The 15,490-nt window shown below is 46.8% G+C and overlaps 1 protein-coding gene across 2 annotated transcripts in view; it reads left to right on the top strand.

Annotated features, from left to right (window-relative positions):
* Window positions 1–13,323: 13,323 nt before the first annotated feature.
* arhgap24 (Rho GTPase activating protein 24) overlaps window positions 13,324–15,490 on the top strand; it is a 102,284-nt gene continuing 100,117 nt past the window's right edge. For both annotated transcript variants that reach the window (XM_035526712.1, XM_035526711.1), the window contains exon 1: window positions 13,324–13,785. The gene's annotated coding sequence lies outside the window, so the exon portion shown is untranslated. The remainder of the gene's footprint in view (window positions 13,786–15,490) is intronic.

The following is a 15,490-nucleotide window of genomic DNA, read 5'->3' as shown; positions in this document are numbered from 1 at the left end:
AAGTTGGAGATCCAGTCGCACAGGGATGTATGCAGTCCTAGATGCTCCAACTTAGTAGTGAGTAGGGAGGGGATGATGGTGTTAAATGCTGAACTGTAGTGGACAAACAGCATTTTAACATAATTACCCCTCCCTTTGTCCAGGTGGGTCAGTGTGGTGTGGAGCAGATGTGCAGTGGAGCGGTTGTGGTTTGCAAACTGCAGTGGGTCCATGGAGGCTGGCAGTGAAGAGGGGATGAAGTCTCTGACTAGCTCTTCAAAGCACTTCATCACGGCTGATGTGAGGGCAACAGGGCGGTAGTCATTGAGGCCGGAGGGTCGAGATTTCTTCTGGACGGGGACGATGGTGGATCGCTTGAAGCTAGATGGGACGATACTGAGTGTCAGGGAGAGATTGAAGATGTCGGTGAATACTGGGGCTAGCTGGTCTGCACAGGCTTTGAGGACTCTCCCGCAAATGCCGTCTGGTCCCACCACCTTCCTGGTATTCACTCTTTTAACACTCTCCTCACGTCACTCTCCGTGATGATGAGAGGGCGCTGTTCTATGGTGGGCTCTGCGCATGCGCCGTTGGCTGCGCCGATAGCACCATTAGCCCTGCTAGCATTAGCTGTTAGCATTAGCACTGCTAGATGTAGTCTCGAAGCGAGAGAAGAATATGTTCAGCTCATTCGCCAGAGACTCATCCGCACTCATCAGTCCAGAGGGTGGGCTCCTGTAGTCCGTGATCGTCCGTAGTCCCTGCCACAGGGATCTAGAGCCACTCTGCTGGAACTATGTCTCTAGTTTCTTCCCGTAGCGTCGCTTCGCCTCCCTCACCGCCCTGTGCACTCCGTATGCCGCAGACTTGTACTCGTCCATGTTCCCGCTGATGATCCCCGCATTTTAGGCAGCAGTGCGAGAGTTCAAATAGATGGGTCTTCAGTCTACAAGGGACTCTGCTGTCCAGACATTTTGTTCCTCCATCTGGGAGCCAGAGAATAGTCTCAATGCTTGCGTTCCATCAGACTCAAAGCCTGGTGTTTCAAGCCGAGCCGTACCTGAGGTTCGGGGTTTCAGTAGTTGGATGAGGTTTCATTAGCTGGCTTGACTCTGCACCACCTGTTCCTCACAACCACTCTTGACATCCTCCTTTGACCCCTTTTGCCAACATGTTGTTTACATCCACAGGATCCTCTTTCACTGGATGTTTTTTCCTTGAACACTCCATTCCTTGTATAGTCTCCTACATGGTTGGCAGTTTGTGAAATGCTGGCCCAGCTAGTCCAACACCAATGACCATTCAAAGTAACAGAGATCACTCAATGTTCCCATTCCACTACGTATACATAGAATTTTCTCATTATACGTAATTATATACATATAATTCCCATTACGTGTGTGTATATATACATAAAAACCGATAGATAGATAGAAGTGGGGGGGGGCTTGAACCAGCAAACTTCCAATTATAAGACAAGTACCTTAATCACTGAGCTCCCCTGCCCCGTTTTATTTAATTTGTTCGTTTGACTAGACATGTTTTCTGTGTTTTTTTCTGTAGTATAGCTTTGCTTTAAATAGCCCCACAGTGTTACCAGTCGGTCAGTTGCATCAGTGCGGTGTTGTTGTCAGTTGGCACAAGCTTCGCATATTGAATCTAGTGCTAGTTTAAGGTCAGACGCGCTGTAACCCAGCCTTCAGCGCCACTATTTTGATGGGTGTGAAGACAATCGCAATAATCGATTAATTCTGGACGTCTGTGAAGTGAAAGGTCACCACAGTATTATTGTCTTAAAGCTGTTGGATATTTTGCTGCGGCAGAGAATTTCGATGGTCTGTGGTTAAAATTGTGGGGTAAATAGCAGGAAGTGGTTAAAAGCTGTAAAGCAGCCAGCCACTAGAGGGATGTAGAGAGCGTGTGGCTTCACTTCCAACGTGGTGCCCCATAGCAGCTCGCATTCCTGTACACTGACATTAGAAAGGAGAGATTTTACAACCTCACCGCTTCTCAGGGAAGAGACTCAACACTGAGCCGCTAAGCAGCCAACCAACTGCACGTGAGTATAGTTCAGTGGTGAGTTCACTTTTAAAACTTAGGTTACTTTATACGCTTCAAAACTGTCCGGCTTCTTGCTTGACCTCTAGTTAACGTTTGGAAGTTAACTGTTAATAGTGAGGACTTGGAGTTGTATAGAGATGTTAGTGGGGTGGCAAAGTCACTTTTATTTTATTTAATTTTTTGCTATTCATTTTCAAGCAAGGAACTGAGCAACATTTTCATGCGCGCACACACACACACACACACACACACACACACACACACACACACACAAACAATGAAAATGCTCTAATTGTGGGCAATACCACATTTCCTTACACACATGAAAATGAACAAATGTCCTCAAAGTTAATAAGTGACCTTGGCTTTAAAAGGGGACTACAGTACGCTGCCCAGTCGCGATGGCGTTATTTGTCCCGAGTTGGAGTGTGTTGGGTATCTAATCCTTGTGAAGAAAGAACAGTGTGACTGGCATGAATGTTTATCTCACAAACAGCACAAAGACACTAGAGACAATCTAGAAAATACAAATCACAGTGTGATTGTCATATAACCACAAATCACTTTTTCATCATGCATCACTCTGCGAACCGTTTAAATAGTATATTCTCTTTATTGCAATTGCATTTTTTTACAAGTCCCATTTGAACTGGGTACTCTAGAAAAGACATCTTTGAAGAGTATACGCTGTGTTCAAATCCTGTTTCAGCCACTAGAGGGCACTACAGCCAAATAAGAACATTTGACTCTCTCGGGTGGAACGGTTCTACCTGTGTGTCTTGTGTCTCCTGGTGATAAGTAGATATATTTTTACCCTAAAAGAAGAGCCATGTACAAGTACATAAAGAGTCTGAGCTCTAAAACTGCAAATCCAGACTAGGTTTACATTATTTTACAGACATAAGCAGCAGTACTAGTCCAGTCAGTAAAGTAAAAGGGTTTGGTCTGATTGTTAGATGGCATCGAGAATGTGGTGTTGTGGAATAATTGTAGGTTTCATTTCTTCTGAACATCTGAGGAAGTGAAGTAGCTGAATCTAAACTCATCTTCTGTCTTTCCTGTCTCTCACTTCTGTTTTCTATCTCTGTCTCTCTGTGTGTCTGTGTGTGCATGTGTGAGGGGACATGCCTGCAGAACGTGTATGAAGTTTAACGCCTTGTGTGTAACGGTGTGATGAGTTTATTTGCACAGAGCATGCAGAGATATGTATAACATCAGTATAAAGTCCCCCCCCTCTCTCTCTTTCATTTCCACCTGTCCTCTCTGTTGAGCCTGTATCCCATCATGTCTATCCCATCATGTCTATCCCATCATGTCTATCCCATCATGTCTATGCCAATGTGTCTATTCCATCATGTCTATCCCATCATGTCTATCCCATCATGTCTATCCCATCATGTCTATGCCAATGTGTCTATTCCATCGTGTCTATCCCATCGTGTCTATTCCATCGTGTCTATCCCATCATGTCTATCCCATCGTGTCTATCCCATCATGTCTATCCCATCATGTCTATCCCATCGTGTCTATCCCATCGTGTCTATCCCATCATGTCTATTCCATCGTGTCTATTCCATCGTGTCTATCCCATCATGTCTATCCCATCGTGTCTATCCCATCGTGTCTATCCCATCATGTCTATCCCATCGTGTCTATTCCATCGTGTCTATCCCATCGTGTCTATCCCATCGTGTCTATCCCATCGTGTCTATTCCATCGTGTCTATCCCATCGTGTCTATTCCATCGTGTCTATCCCATCGTGCAGACAGACAGGCAGACAGACAGTACGGCTCGTGTCCACACCTGGAGCAGAGATAACAGGGTGGCGTTTGGTTGCATGCTAGACCACATCAGGACATACAAAATCCATAAAGTCCATGTGTGGCTGCAAATTCTCACAAGATAACAAAATTATCTTAATATTGTTAAATACATCTTCAGACAATAAATCAAAATTAGTCATAAAGCAAATTGGGACTGGTTTCAGAATATCTTTTTGCTTTAGGATTTAAGAGTTCATGTTTATTCTGAAAAGCGTGATTAGACACATAGGCTGCATTCACTTTACCAAGCTGAAGTGATTCAAATCCGATTTTTTGGCAGACGCGCATTCACATTACAGATGCACGTTACTTGCATTCGTGAACGTGACCCGTCCAGCTAGGCATATCTGATCCCAGGCAAAAAATGTGCACGTTGTCCTAATGTTATTTAAGTGTGTCATAGGCCATGTTAACTCAGCGGCCCGAATCCAAGCCTTTTCTTCACACGTGACGCACATGTGTTATCTGTGTGGCAATGTGAACAGTAAAAAGACAACATCTTGTTCACAATATCTTTTTAAATGCGAGCTATTTCCGATCACATTCTTGAGAGATAACCACAATGGAGTCAACGCTGCATGCCGAGTTTGGCCATCTCTTTCCAAGTCTCTCCCAACACGCAATGGTTGTCTAATGTTTGTACAGAAACATCACACGAGATGTTTGAGGTTTCTTCCCTCACCTTCACATTGAAATCCTTCCCGAGTTTATGACCAGTGTCGAGATGGATTGACGCAAAATTCCGATTTGGTTGTTCAGACTGAGTCGAATATGCATCCGCTGCAGAGCAACACGAGCATTAACTTCAGCCTTCTGCCTGTGACTGTTCACCCTGAGACATTTAGCCAGAGTTAAATTACAATGTAAGCTATCTGGACCATAGGACTTCAAAAGAGGAGGTTACATGGACTGTGCGAGTCACTGAATGAGGGAAAACAACAAGATTATATGCCCGAGACAGATCCAGTCTATGTAAGACAACAGCATATGATCAGCACACGAGATTTCCGCCCCATACACGCACCCCTTCAGCGGGCATGTGTGTTCTTGTGCTATCTGTCTTCAGGCCTTCATCAGTGATACGTGTCTGGCCACAGCACCACTGTGGCTGGACGTTTTAGGTGTCGGGCCGCTGTCAACCCACCAGTGATACCCACTGCCATATCAGTGAAAAGAGGGTCCACCACTCAGAGAGTATCTGCTCCTGGTCTTTGGTGAGAAACCCAGAAGCTCTGAAGGGTTAAAGGTCAGCTGACAAACTGCCATCATACAGTCTAGAACTATAGAATTACAAAATGCACCTATAAGATACAAACTACCAGGTGATTGTGGGTGCAGTATGTGGATGGATGTTTCCCACTCTGTGGCCGGTGTGTATTTCATTATATACTGGCTTCCTTTCTCTTCTGCAGCTGCAAACCATAAATAAATAAAGGACTCTTTCCCCCCCAGCACTGTAAACCAACACGAGAAAACAGGAAGTCTAATCTCAGCTCACTGCACAGAGGTCTCTGAGTGGACAAGCAGGCGACAGTCCTCTGGCTCGGCCCTGTGTCTCTGGGTGTCCTGCAGTTTCCTGTCTTTTCCCTTTCATTGCTGTCTGAGCTCAGCCTAATACCCACACAACCGTTAATCCCTGAAGAGCTCGGATGAAAGGCTGTTTGTCTCATCATGTGGTCACCAAACCATTAAATCAAGTTCAGGGTCCAGATTAGGTCTGCTTTATGTCAGTGGGCTGGTGAGTGCAGACCCCTGTACTGGGGACGTATCAGTGATCGTGCAGAGCCAGTGTTTACACACCACACATCAGCCCTGCTCAGTGCATAAAGCTTCACTGATCCCAGTATCTTGTGTTTGTTCTGGTAAACGACAGTGAGATGGTTTTCTCTTTTTCCCATGTGGCATCATAATGCCAAATGCTCTTGCCAGTGTTTAATGTCACACACACACACACACACAGACACACACACACACACGTGCAAGCTTGCAGGGTAAACCTTACATGCGTACTCTGTATACGTTGTAAAGTCAGAGGGCTGATCTGGGGTCAGCTTTATCACATACAGCACCAGACTTTTTTCGGAGTCATTTTGAAATATAATGTCCTATGTCAAAAACCAAACACTAAAACAAAAATCCCAAAAATCCGAGAATGAATCCAGCAAAAAATGGACGGGAATTTTACGGCATGGTTCCATCTGCAGGGAAGGGGCTTTCCTCGCTGTCCAGACACTATCACCAAACCAGCACATTCCTGCCCTCCATCTCCATGGCAACAGTAAACATGGATGTAGGGATACCCCCCCCCCCCCCCCAGTTGCCACACTGTGACGAACGCTGTCAGGTTCATGAGGTTAGCCTTAGTCTCTTCTGTCCACTCTGATGGGCTACAGGCCCAGCTGTGAACTTTAACCTCCAGTGACCTTTTTGAGGAAAAACTGGCCCCCAAGAAGAACACAGAGGTCAACACCCCTGAGACGTGAAGTTCATGGGAATCTGTCAGGCTCACACTCGTTCACACACTCACACACAGGATCTTCCCTCTCTCTCTCTCTCTCACACACACGCACACACACACACACAGGGTCGATGGTATTTGAGGTGGCTGTTCCTGCTCACACACACCAGCAGTGGGCGAGGAAGCTCCGTGTCTGGGCGTGAGCTCACTTCCCACCTGTCTGCTGGTATCGTCACAAGCATCCACGCAGCGCCCAGGTAGGGGAGGGTGATGGGCCCGAGCTGTTTACTGGGTGACCACTGCTCAGGTTCCTGCCCACTGCTGATGAGATACAGGAGAGGTGTGTCCTGAACCGGGGCCTTCATCTCACCATACCCACCCAACCACCCCAACCACACCCACTCAACCACACCACCCACCAGACCCACCCCAACACACCACCCAACCACCACACTCAAACACACCCCTCACCACACCCACCCAACCACCCCAACCACACCCACTCAACCACACGACCACACCCACCCCAACTACACCCACCCAACCACACCGCCCAACACACTGCCCAACCACCACACCCAAACACACCACCTACCACATCCAACCAACCACCACAACCACACCCACTAACACACCACCCACCCAACCACAACCACTCAACTACACCATCCACCAGACCCACCCCAACACACCACCCAATCACCACATTCAAACACACTACTCACCACACCCACCCAACCACCCCAACCACACCCACTCAACCACACGACCACACCCACCCCAACTACACCCACCCAACCACACCACCCAATCACCACATTCAGACACACCACCCACCCAACCACCACACCCAACTACACCCCTCCCAGCTAAACCACCACAGCCACTCAACCACAACACCCACCACACCCCACCCCGATCACCACACCCACCTAACCCCATACCCTTACTATCCCAACCAACCACCTACCACACCCAACCACCACCCCACCTAATCACCTAACCACACTACTCAACACACCCCACCCAATCACACCAGTCACGACACCCCACCAATCCACCCCAACCACCCCAACCCAACTACTCACGACACCCCACCCAAATCACCACACCCCACCTAACCACCCCAACCGCACCTTTCACCACACAGCACCCAACCTCCCCAACCCAACCACTCATCACACTCCACCCAACCACTCACCACACCCCATCCCAATCACCACACTCGCCCAACCACACCACTTAACACACCCCACCCAACCATGCCTACCTAACTACCAAGCCCAACCATACACACCAGTCCAACCACCACACCCCACCATACACACCAGTCCAACCACCAAGCCCCACCATACACACCAGTCCAACCACCAAACCCCACCATACACACCAGTCCAACCACCAAACCCCACCATACACACCAGTCCAACCACCAAGCCCCACCATACACACCAGTCCAACCACCAAGCCCCACCATACACACCAGTCCAACCACCAAACCCCACCATACACACCAGTCCAACCACCAAGCCCCACCATACACACCAGTCCAACCACCAAACCCCACCATACACACCAGTCCAACCACCAAGCCCCACCATACACACCAGTCCAACCACCAAGCCCCACCATACACACCAGTCCAACCACCAAACCCCACCATACACACCAGTCCAACCACCAAACCCCACCATACACACCAGTCCAACCACCAAACCCCACCATACACACCAGTCCAACCACCAAACCCCACCATACACACCAGTCCAACCACCAAACCCCACCATACACACCAGTCCAACCACCAAACCCCACCATACACACCAGTCCAACCACCAAACCCCACCATACACACCAGTCCAACCACCAAACCCCACCATACACACCAGTCCAACCACCACACCACACCATACACACCAGTCCAACCACCACACCACACCATACACACCAGTCCAACCACCAAACCCCACCATACACACCAGTCCAACCACCAAACCCCACCATACACACCAGTCCAACCACCAAACCCCACCATACACACCAGTCCAACCACCAAACCCCACCATACACACCAGTCCAACCACCAAACCCCACCATACACACCAGTCCAACCACCACACCACACCATACACACCAGTCCAACCACCACACCACACCATACACACCAGTCCAACCACCACACCACACCATACACACCAGTCCAACCACCACACCCCACCATACACACCAGTCCAACCACCACACCCCACCATACACACCAGTCCAACCACCAAACCCCACCATACACACCAGTCCAACCACCAAACCCCACCATACACACCAGTCCAACCACCACACCACACCATACACACCAGTCCAACCACCACACCACACCATACACACCAGTCCAACCACCACACCCCACCATACACACCAGTCCAACCACCACACCACACCATACACACCAGTCCAACCACCACACCCCACCATACACACCAGTCCAACCACCAAACCCCACCATACACACCAGTCCAACCACCAAACCCCACCATACACACCAGTCCAACCACCAAACCCCACCATACACACCAGTCCAACCACCAAACCCCACCATACACACCAGTCCAACCACCACACCACACCATACACACCAGTCCAACCACCACACCACACCATACACACCAGTCCAACCACCACACCACACCATACACACCAGTCCAACCACCACACCCCACCATACACACCAGTCCAACCACCACACCCCACCATACACACCAGTCCAACCACCAAACCCCACCATACACACCAGTCCAACCACCACACCCCACCATACACACCAGTCCAACCACCAAGCCCCACCATACACACCAGTCCAACCACCAAGCCCCACCATACACACCAGTCCAACCACCAAACCCCACCATACACACCAGTCCAACCACCAAACCCCACCATACACACCAGTCCAACCACCAAACCCCACCATACACACCAGTCCAACCACCACACCCCACCATACACACCAGTCCAACCACCACACCCCACCATACACACCAGTCCAACCACCAAACCCCACCATACACACCAGTCCAACCACCACACCACATTGACCTTTTTTTCCTCACTGGTGTCTAATGACATAACAGCTGATCTTCAATTACTGACATATTGTTTTAATTTTTTGCACCTTGGATTTGCACTATAGTTCATCCCTGACTAAACATTCCTCACTGCCTCCTGATTGCCAGCCATGGACAGCAGGAGGAAATTTAACTGGGCCATCTGTACTGAACCACCCCCCACAGCACAGAACCAGCATGAGGGAGCGTCTAGATCACGCCAAACATCCTTTGTGCTACCGAAAGACCAGTGACGGAATCTCACGGGAAGGAAGAGTACAAAGCGCACATGGATAGTTCTGGTCGAGAAAGTAACAGTCCTACTCTTGATGTTTGTGTCATGTTTCTGGACTTCCTCGTTATCAACATGAGCTGCATGACATAAACCCATGGCAGGCTTTTATTTTGTATATCCTATATATATGCTAATGTTTTGACAGATGTTCCAAAGGAGCAGATTAGCTGAGCTGTTTGAGCTCTCCCTTTTAAACAGGTGCATTAATTCAGTGGCAGGACCTATACTGGTTTTCCTTTTTCAGCACTAGATGGCACCGTAGTGTCAAATTAATTTTCCCACTGACTCATTTCTGTTATTTGATCAGTTTCCAGGGCGCTGAGTTACAGCAGATTGGCCGTCATGACATGATAACAAATCCTCACCTCGAGATATGTAAACAAACATTCTGGGTGACCCGAGCCAATGGATATGTACGTCGCATTCATCTGAACCAAACGTCTCACGTTCCACATCCCCTCACTCTAAACCCTACCCTCAAGTGACCTCCAGCTCTCCTTGAGAATTGTGGGAAACTGATAACATGCCTCTGTCGCACAGTGGTCGTCCAATCTAGCCTGGCCAATATGACTGGACATTGTTACCATGACGATTAATTATGACTCAGGCTTCCGGAACCTTTTCTAGAGCTTGTAGGGAAAACAGAAAAGGGGCAGGCCCAGTGTCCATGACAACGCCCTCCGAGCAGTAGGGAAGATGTTTAATAAAACCAGGATGAATCAGTTCTGAGTTGGGCAGAGGTGCTGTGCTACTGCACTCTAATGAAATACACATGGTGCCTGGCCCTGTATTTAAACTTAATGAAGTGTACTGAAAATGGTTGATGCTCTTTAAAAATAAATAAATAAAACATTCACCCAGGTTCAGTTTCTGTTCAGAAGTGAATTTGTCACAGTGTAAATTTGTACTCAACTCAGATTAGTGCATTACCAAATGGGGCGTGAATACTTGCTGGTGTATCTGCTGCTGAATGCAAAAAGAATGAACCCTCTTCTTTAGCCTTTAAATATAAAGAGAGATGAAAGGGAGAGAGTCAGGGACCCAAAACAACAACTACAATACCCATATAACTATACCCTTATGCTTATAATACCCATATAACTATACTCCTATGACTACAATACCATATAACTATACTCTTATGACTGCAATACCCATATAACAATACCCTCATGACTACAATACCCATATAACTATACCCTTATGCTTATAATACCCATACAACTATACTCCTATGACTACAATACCATATAACTATACTCTTATGACTGCAATACCCATATAACAATACCCTCATGACTACAATACCCATATAACTATACCCTTATGACTACAATACCCATATAACTAAACCCCTATGACTACAATACCCATATAACTATACCCTTATGACTATAATACCCATATAACTATACCCTTATGACTATAATACCCATATAACTATACTCTTATGACTGCAATACCCATATAACAATACCCTCATGACTACAATACCCATATAATTATACCCTTATGACTATAATACCCATATAACTATACCCTTATGATTATAAAAGCCATATGTCTGCACTACAGGTGGAGACTACATATCTTCCTGGTGGACTTTCAGCACTTGTTTAACACATCTTGCTGTAATCTTCTGGACTTCTGGACGGCGAGGTGGATCGGGGTTTGGACAGAGCCTGGAGCTGAGCCAGGCTGAACACTGCTGGCCTCTGTGCTCGCGTTCCCAACAACAGCAGCAAATACCAGAAGTTTTCTGGGTTTCTGTGCGGCTCTGTGGTTATGTAGTTGATGGGATGGCGGTGATTGAACCATCAGGGTTCTCTGGGCCATGAAACGATGGAAAAGAAGCAAGAAAGAGCTTCAGACACAGTAACACACCATCGAACACTCTCGCCACTCACATTTACATACGTCTGTAGATACACACACACACACCTGATGCAGTGTATTCATGCACAGTAGGAGAGATGGCTCTTCATGGTCTGATAGCGCTCCGGTTTGCTTTCACTGTTAGATTTATAGTACCACTGTTCCACGTAGTTTTTAATTTGTTTTATAAATTGATTTGTACGTTTGGTTCCTAAGCAGTGGTGGTCAGTGCTGGTCCAGGCACGTCATTCACATAGTAACACACACTATCACACGCACACACACTATCACACTACCACACACACACACACACACACACACACACACACACACACACACACACAGAGACACACACACACACACACACACACACACACAGAGAGACACACACACACACACGCACACTCTCACCTTTAAAGCATCTCTGGTCCTGGTGTGTCTTTAAGGAATCTTTTTGTGCATTTATTTTCAGTGAAAATGGACTTAAATGCCATAAATGCAGTGGTGGGTGCTTCCTGTTGTATTTTTAACACAGTTCTGCATCATGTCCTCTGATGGGTGTTTGGTCCCAGCTGGTGTAGTTATGACAACTCACTTATTCTATCATGTCCAAATGAAGAGAGCACACCATATCTGTTTCAGAGCACTGAAATTGTATTGTGTAAGCATATCTCTGTATCTTTGTGTGTGTGTGTGTGTGTGTGTGTGTGTGTGTGTGTGGGTGCGTGCGTGCGTGCGTGCGTGCGGGTGCGTGCGTGTGTGTGTTGTGGGTATGTTTTGGTGCCCCAGCTGCAGATTTATGTCTGTTACCCTGTCATTTTGCATACAGCACATAATTCTCTAATCAAGCACAGACCTTGTTGTGTGGGGACAGAATATGTTCAAATAAGAACACTAAGGTCAGATACAGCATAAATGTGAAATGTACCAAGAGACACTGGGAGTAAAATACACTGTAATCTGGCACAGAGTGAAGTGGGTATTATGGCCTGGAGAAGTGATTGACAGGTGAGTGGGAGGGACCACACTGAGAAAAGATTGCCTTCCGGAAAAGTGAGCGTAAAGGCATCGTGTGCTGATTTGTCTTTGTAATGTGTCAAATCATCTTCATCATATGTGGTGGCGTGTTGGAAAGGGGGACTGTCAGAATGAGTCCCCCTACAGGTCTTCAGGACCTTAATTTCACTTAATTAGAGAGTAAGCATGTTTGGAGATTATGATTGACTATCGAGGGAATTCTGGAGTCCAGAGGACAAAACTCCTTCTAAACTTTGATATGTGTGTTTGTGTGTGTGTGTGTGTGTGTGTGTGTGTGTGTGTGTGTGTGTGTGTGTGTGTGTGTGTGTGTGTGTGTGTCCTGGACAGGGGATTTCTATAAAGAGTAAGTAAATGGATACTTTGCGGGTAGTCAAAATTGTACTTGTGTATGTGTTTAGCGAGGGCACAGAGGAGATATGACGCTTTGGCTTTGTGTGTGTGTGTGAGTGTGTGTGTGTGTGTGTGTGTGTGTGTGTGTGTTGTCTAAGTGTGGAATCTGAAACCACTCTGGCAGTGTGTGGGATGCACTGAGTGATCCCTCCTATCTCACACTTCCTTAAACCAGCTTCCACAGTTACCCCTCCCTCTCTCTCTCTCTCTCTCTCTCTCTCTCTCTCTCTCTCTCTCTCTCTCTCCACTCTTGCTCTGTCTGTGCCTGACTAACTGTCTCTGTGAGCGCAAGGATTCCACTTACTCGTGCTGCGAGCAGTGTGTGTGTTCGCGCACGCGTCTGGATTCCCTCGGTAGCAGGCAGCCTGCACGCGAGTGTGTGTGTGTGTGTGTGTGTGTGTGTGTGTGTATTGGGGGGAAGAGCTTTTGGGACCCATGTGGTACTGTTGAGAGCTGCCACACCCCCGGCATACACACCGCCGCCCTCTGGAGACCCTAGTGTGCAGATGGCATGAGCTGTCAGACGAAAAGTTTATGACAGTTCTCTCTGTTGTTTGCTCTCTCACTCTCGTTCTCTCGCTCTCTCGCTCTCCTGCTCCCTCCCGGTTCGATTGTGGCTCACCCCATGGAGATCCGTGAGAGGAGGGCTTGTGGTTCTGTTTTTTGACCAGAGCACTTTCTCTTGAGCTGCTTAACGTCTCGGCTCGGGCTGGATCAACTCAAGAGGGACTCTTGGTAGCTTGTCTCGGAGGGCTGGATACACACAGGTAAGAGCGCAAGGGATTATTTGATCACAGCGGGTTCTTTTGTCTATAACAAAGTACAAAAAAAGTGTGTGTGTGATTGTATGTGTGTATGTGTGTGTTTGGTTGTGGGATTGTTGTGCATGTAGTTATGTGGTAGTTCATGTTCATGCTCATGTTGCTCTAATCAGTTTTCCTCATCATTATGGGTTATCATCTGTGTGTATGAGGCAGAGCCCCAAACGGCTGTAATCAGTGTGTGTATTACTTGCGTGTGTGTGTGTGTGTGTGTGTGTATCTTTGTATCTTCTAATCCTTTTGTCTCTCTGCTGTGAAAAGAGGAACAGTCTAGTTCAGTGAAGAGCTTTGTCATCTTTAGGAACTTTACACCTTATATAAAACATGCTAAATACTTAACACTTAACTAAGCACTTAACTAAATACATAACTCAACACTTAACTAAACACTTAACTCGTTACTGTAGGAGTGTGTATGTTTATTAATACTTAAGTGTTTATAAACACACACACACACGTACACACACACACACACACACATATGGCATAAAGATTGTTTATAAACACACACGTACACATGCGGTAAAGAGTTAACTCTTTAAGTTTAACGTGTGTGTTTATACATTGTGTTATAGCAAAAGAAAAAAATTCCCACTGACCAAAACTGAAATTTGAATGTATTTGAATGTATATGCATGTTCCTGGGGTTCATGTTTTCGCATAGGCACTATCAATCCCATTACTGGACCCTGGACTGTTCTTGCATCGCAAATTGAAAATAATCAAAAATCTCTATGGATCATTTTCTAATCGTTTCCATTAAGCCTCTTTTATTGTTAGTAATAATGATTTTTGGTTAGCACGGATGCGTCCAAGCTCTGACTGGCTGACATTTCTGACTGGCTACACAGCGCACCACTAATGGCTAGTGTATTGTTCAGACATTTAGTCTTGTCTCCGTGATGACAGAATGTACTCTTCCCAGAGACGATGCAACCGGCCACGCGTAGGTTTTTTAAAAAAATTTTTAAGGTCGTGCATTTGCAAAAAGAAATTGTATTTAACAGACACAGGTTGTAAGTTTTTTTTTCTCAAGACTCAAAGGAAAATTCAGAGGAACTGTATTTATAGTAAGCAATTCATACCCAATGTAAGTTCTGCTTGTTCTGTTCTGCCACACCGAGTTTCTGTGTTTCTCAGCGTTAATGTACAGAGATGGTCTTAGTTTTATAAATGATTCATTAGGCACAGGGGAGGCTCCAGCTGGTTAGGAATTGTTTCCATTTACTAAGAATACTGCTTGGTGGTTTTTATGTGAATGAGTCAGCTGATTCTCACACACACACACACACACACGCACTTTAGAGAGAGAGAGAGATTTCGAGGGAAGGAGAGTGGTTGAGGGGAGAGAGGGAAAGAAAGAGAGAGAATTAGAGACAGAGGGGGATAGAGAGAATGAAAGAGGGGAGGAAAGAGAGTGGGTAAGAGAAAAACTAGCTAGAGATGGATGGATGGATGGATGGATGGATGGATGGATGGATGGATGGATGGATGGATGGATGGGGAGCAGAGAGTGTGTGAAAAAGAGAGAGATAGATATAAAGGGAAAGAGAGTGGACGTGACTGGCATTGGACAGTATTCTTGGCTTAAGTGCAAAGTCGGGGAGATCAGGTTGCCATCGGCTACAGCAGCTCACAGGAGCTGGAGGGG

This window comes from Electrophorus electricus, chromosome 6 (assembly GCF_013358815.1).
Source record: "Electrophorus electricus isolate fEleEle1 chromosome 6, fEleEle1.pri, whole genome shotgun sequence".
NCBI classification, from domain to species: domain Eukaryota; kingdom Metazoa; phylum Chordata; class Actinopteri; order Gymnotiformes; family Gymnotidae; genus Electrophorus; species Electrophorus electricus.
Note: the sequence above shows the minus strand (reverse complement) of the source record. Positions and strands in the feature narration are given on the sequence as shown.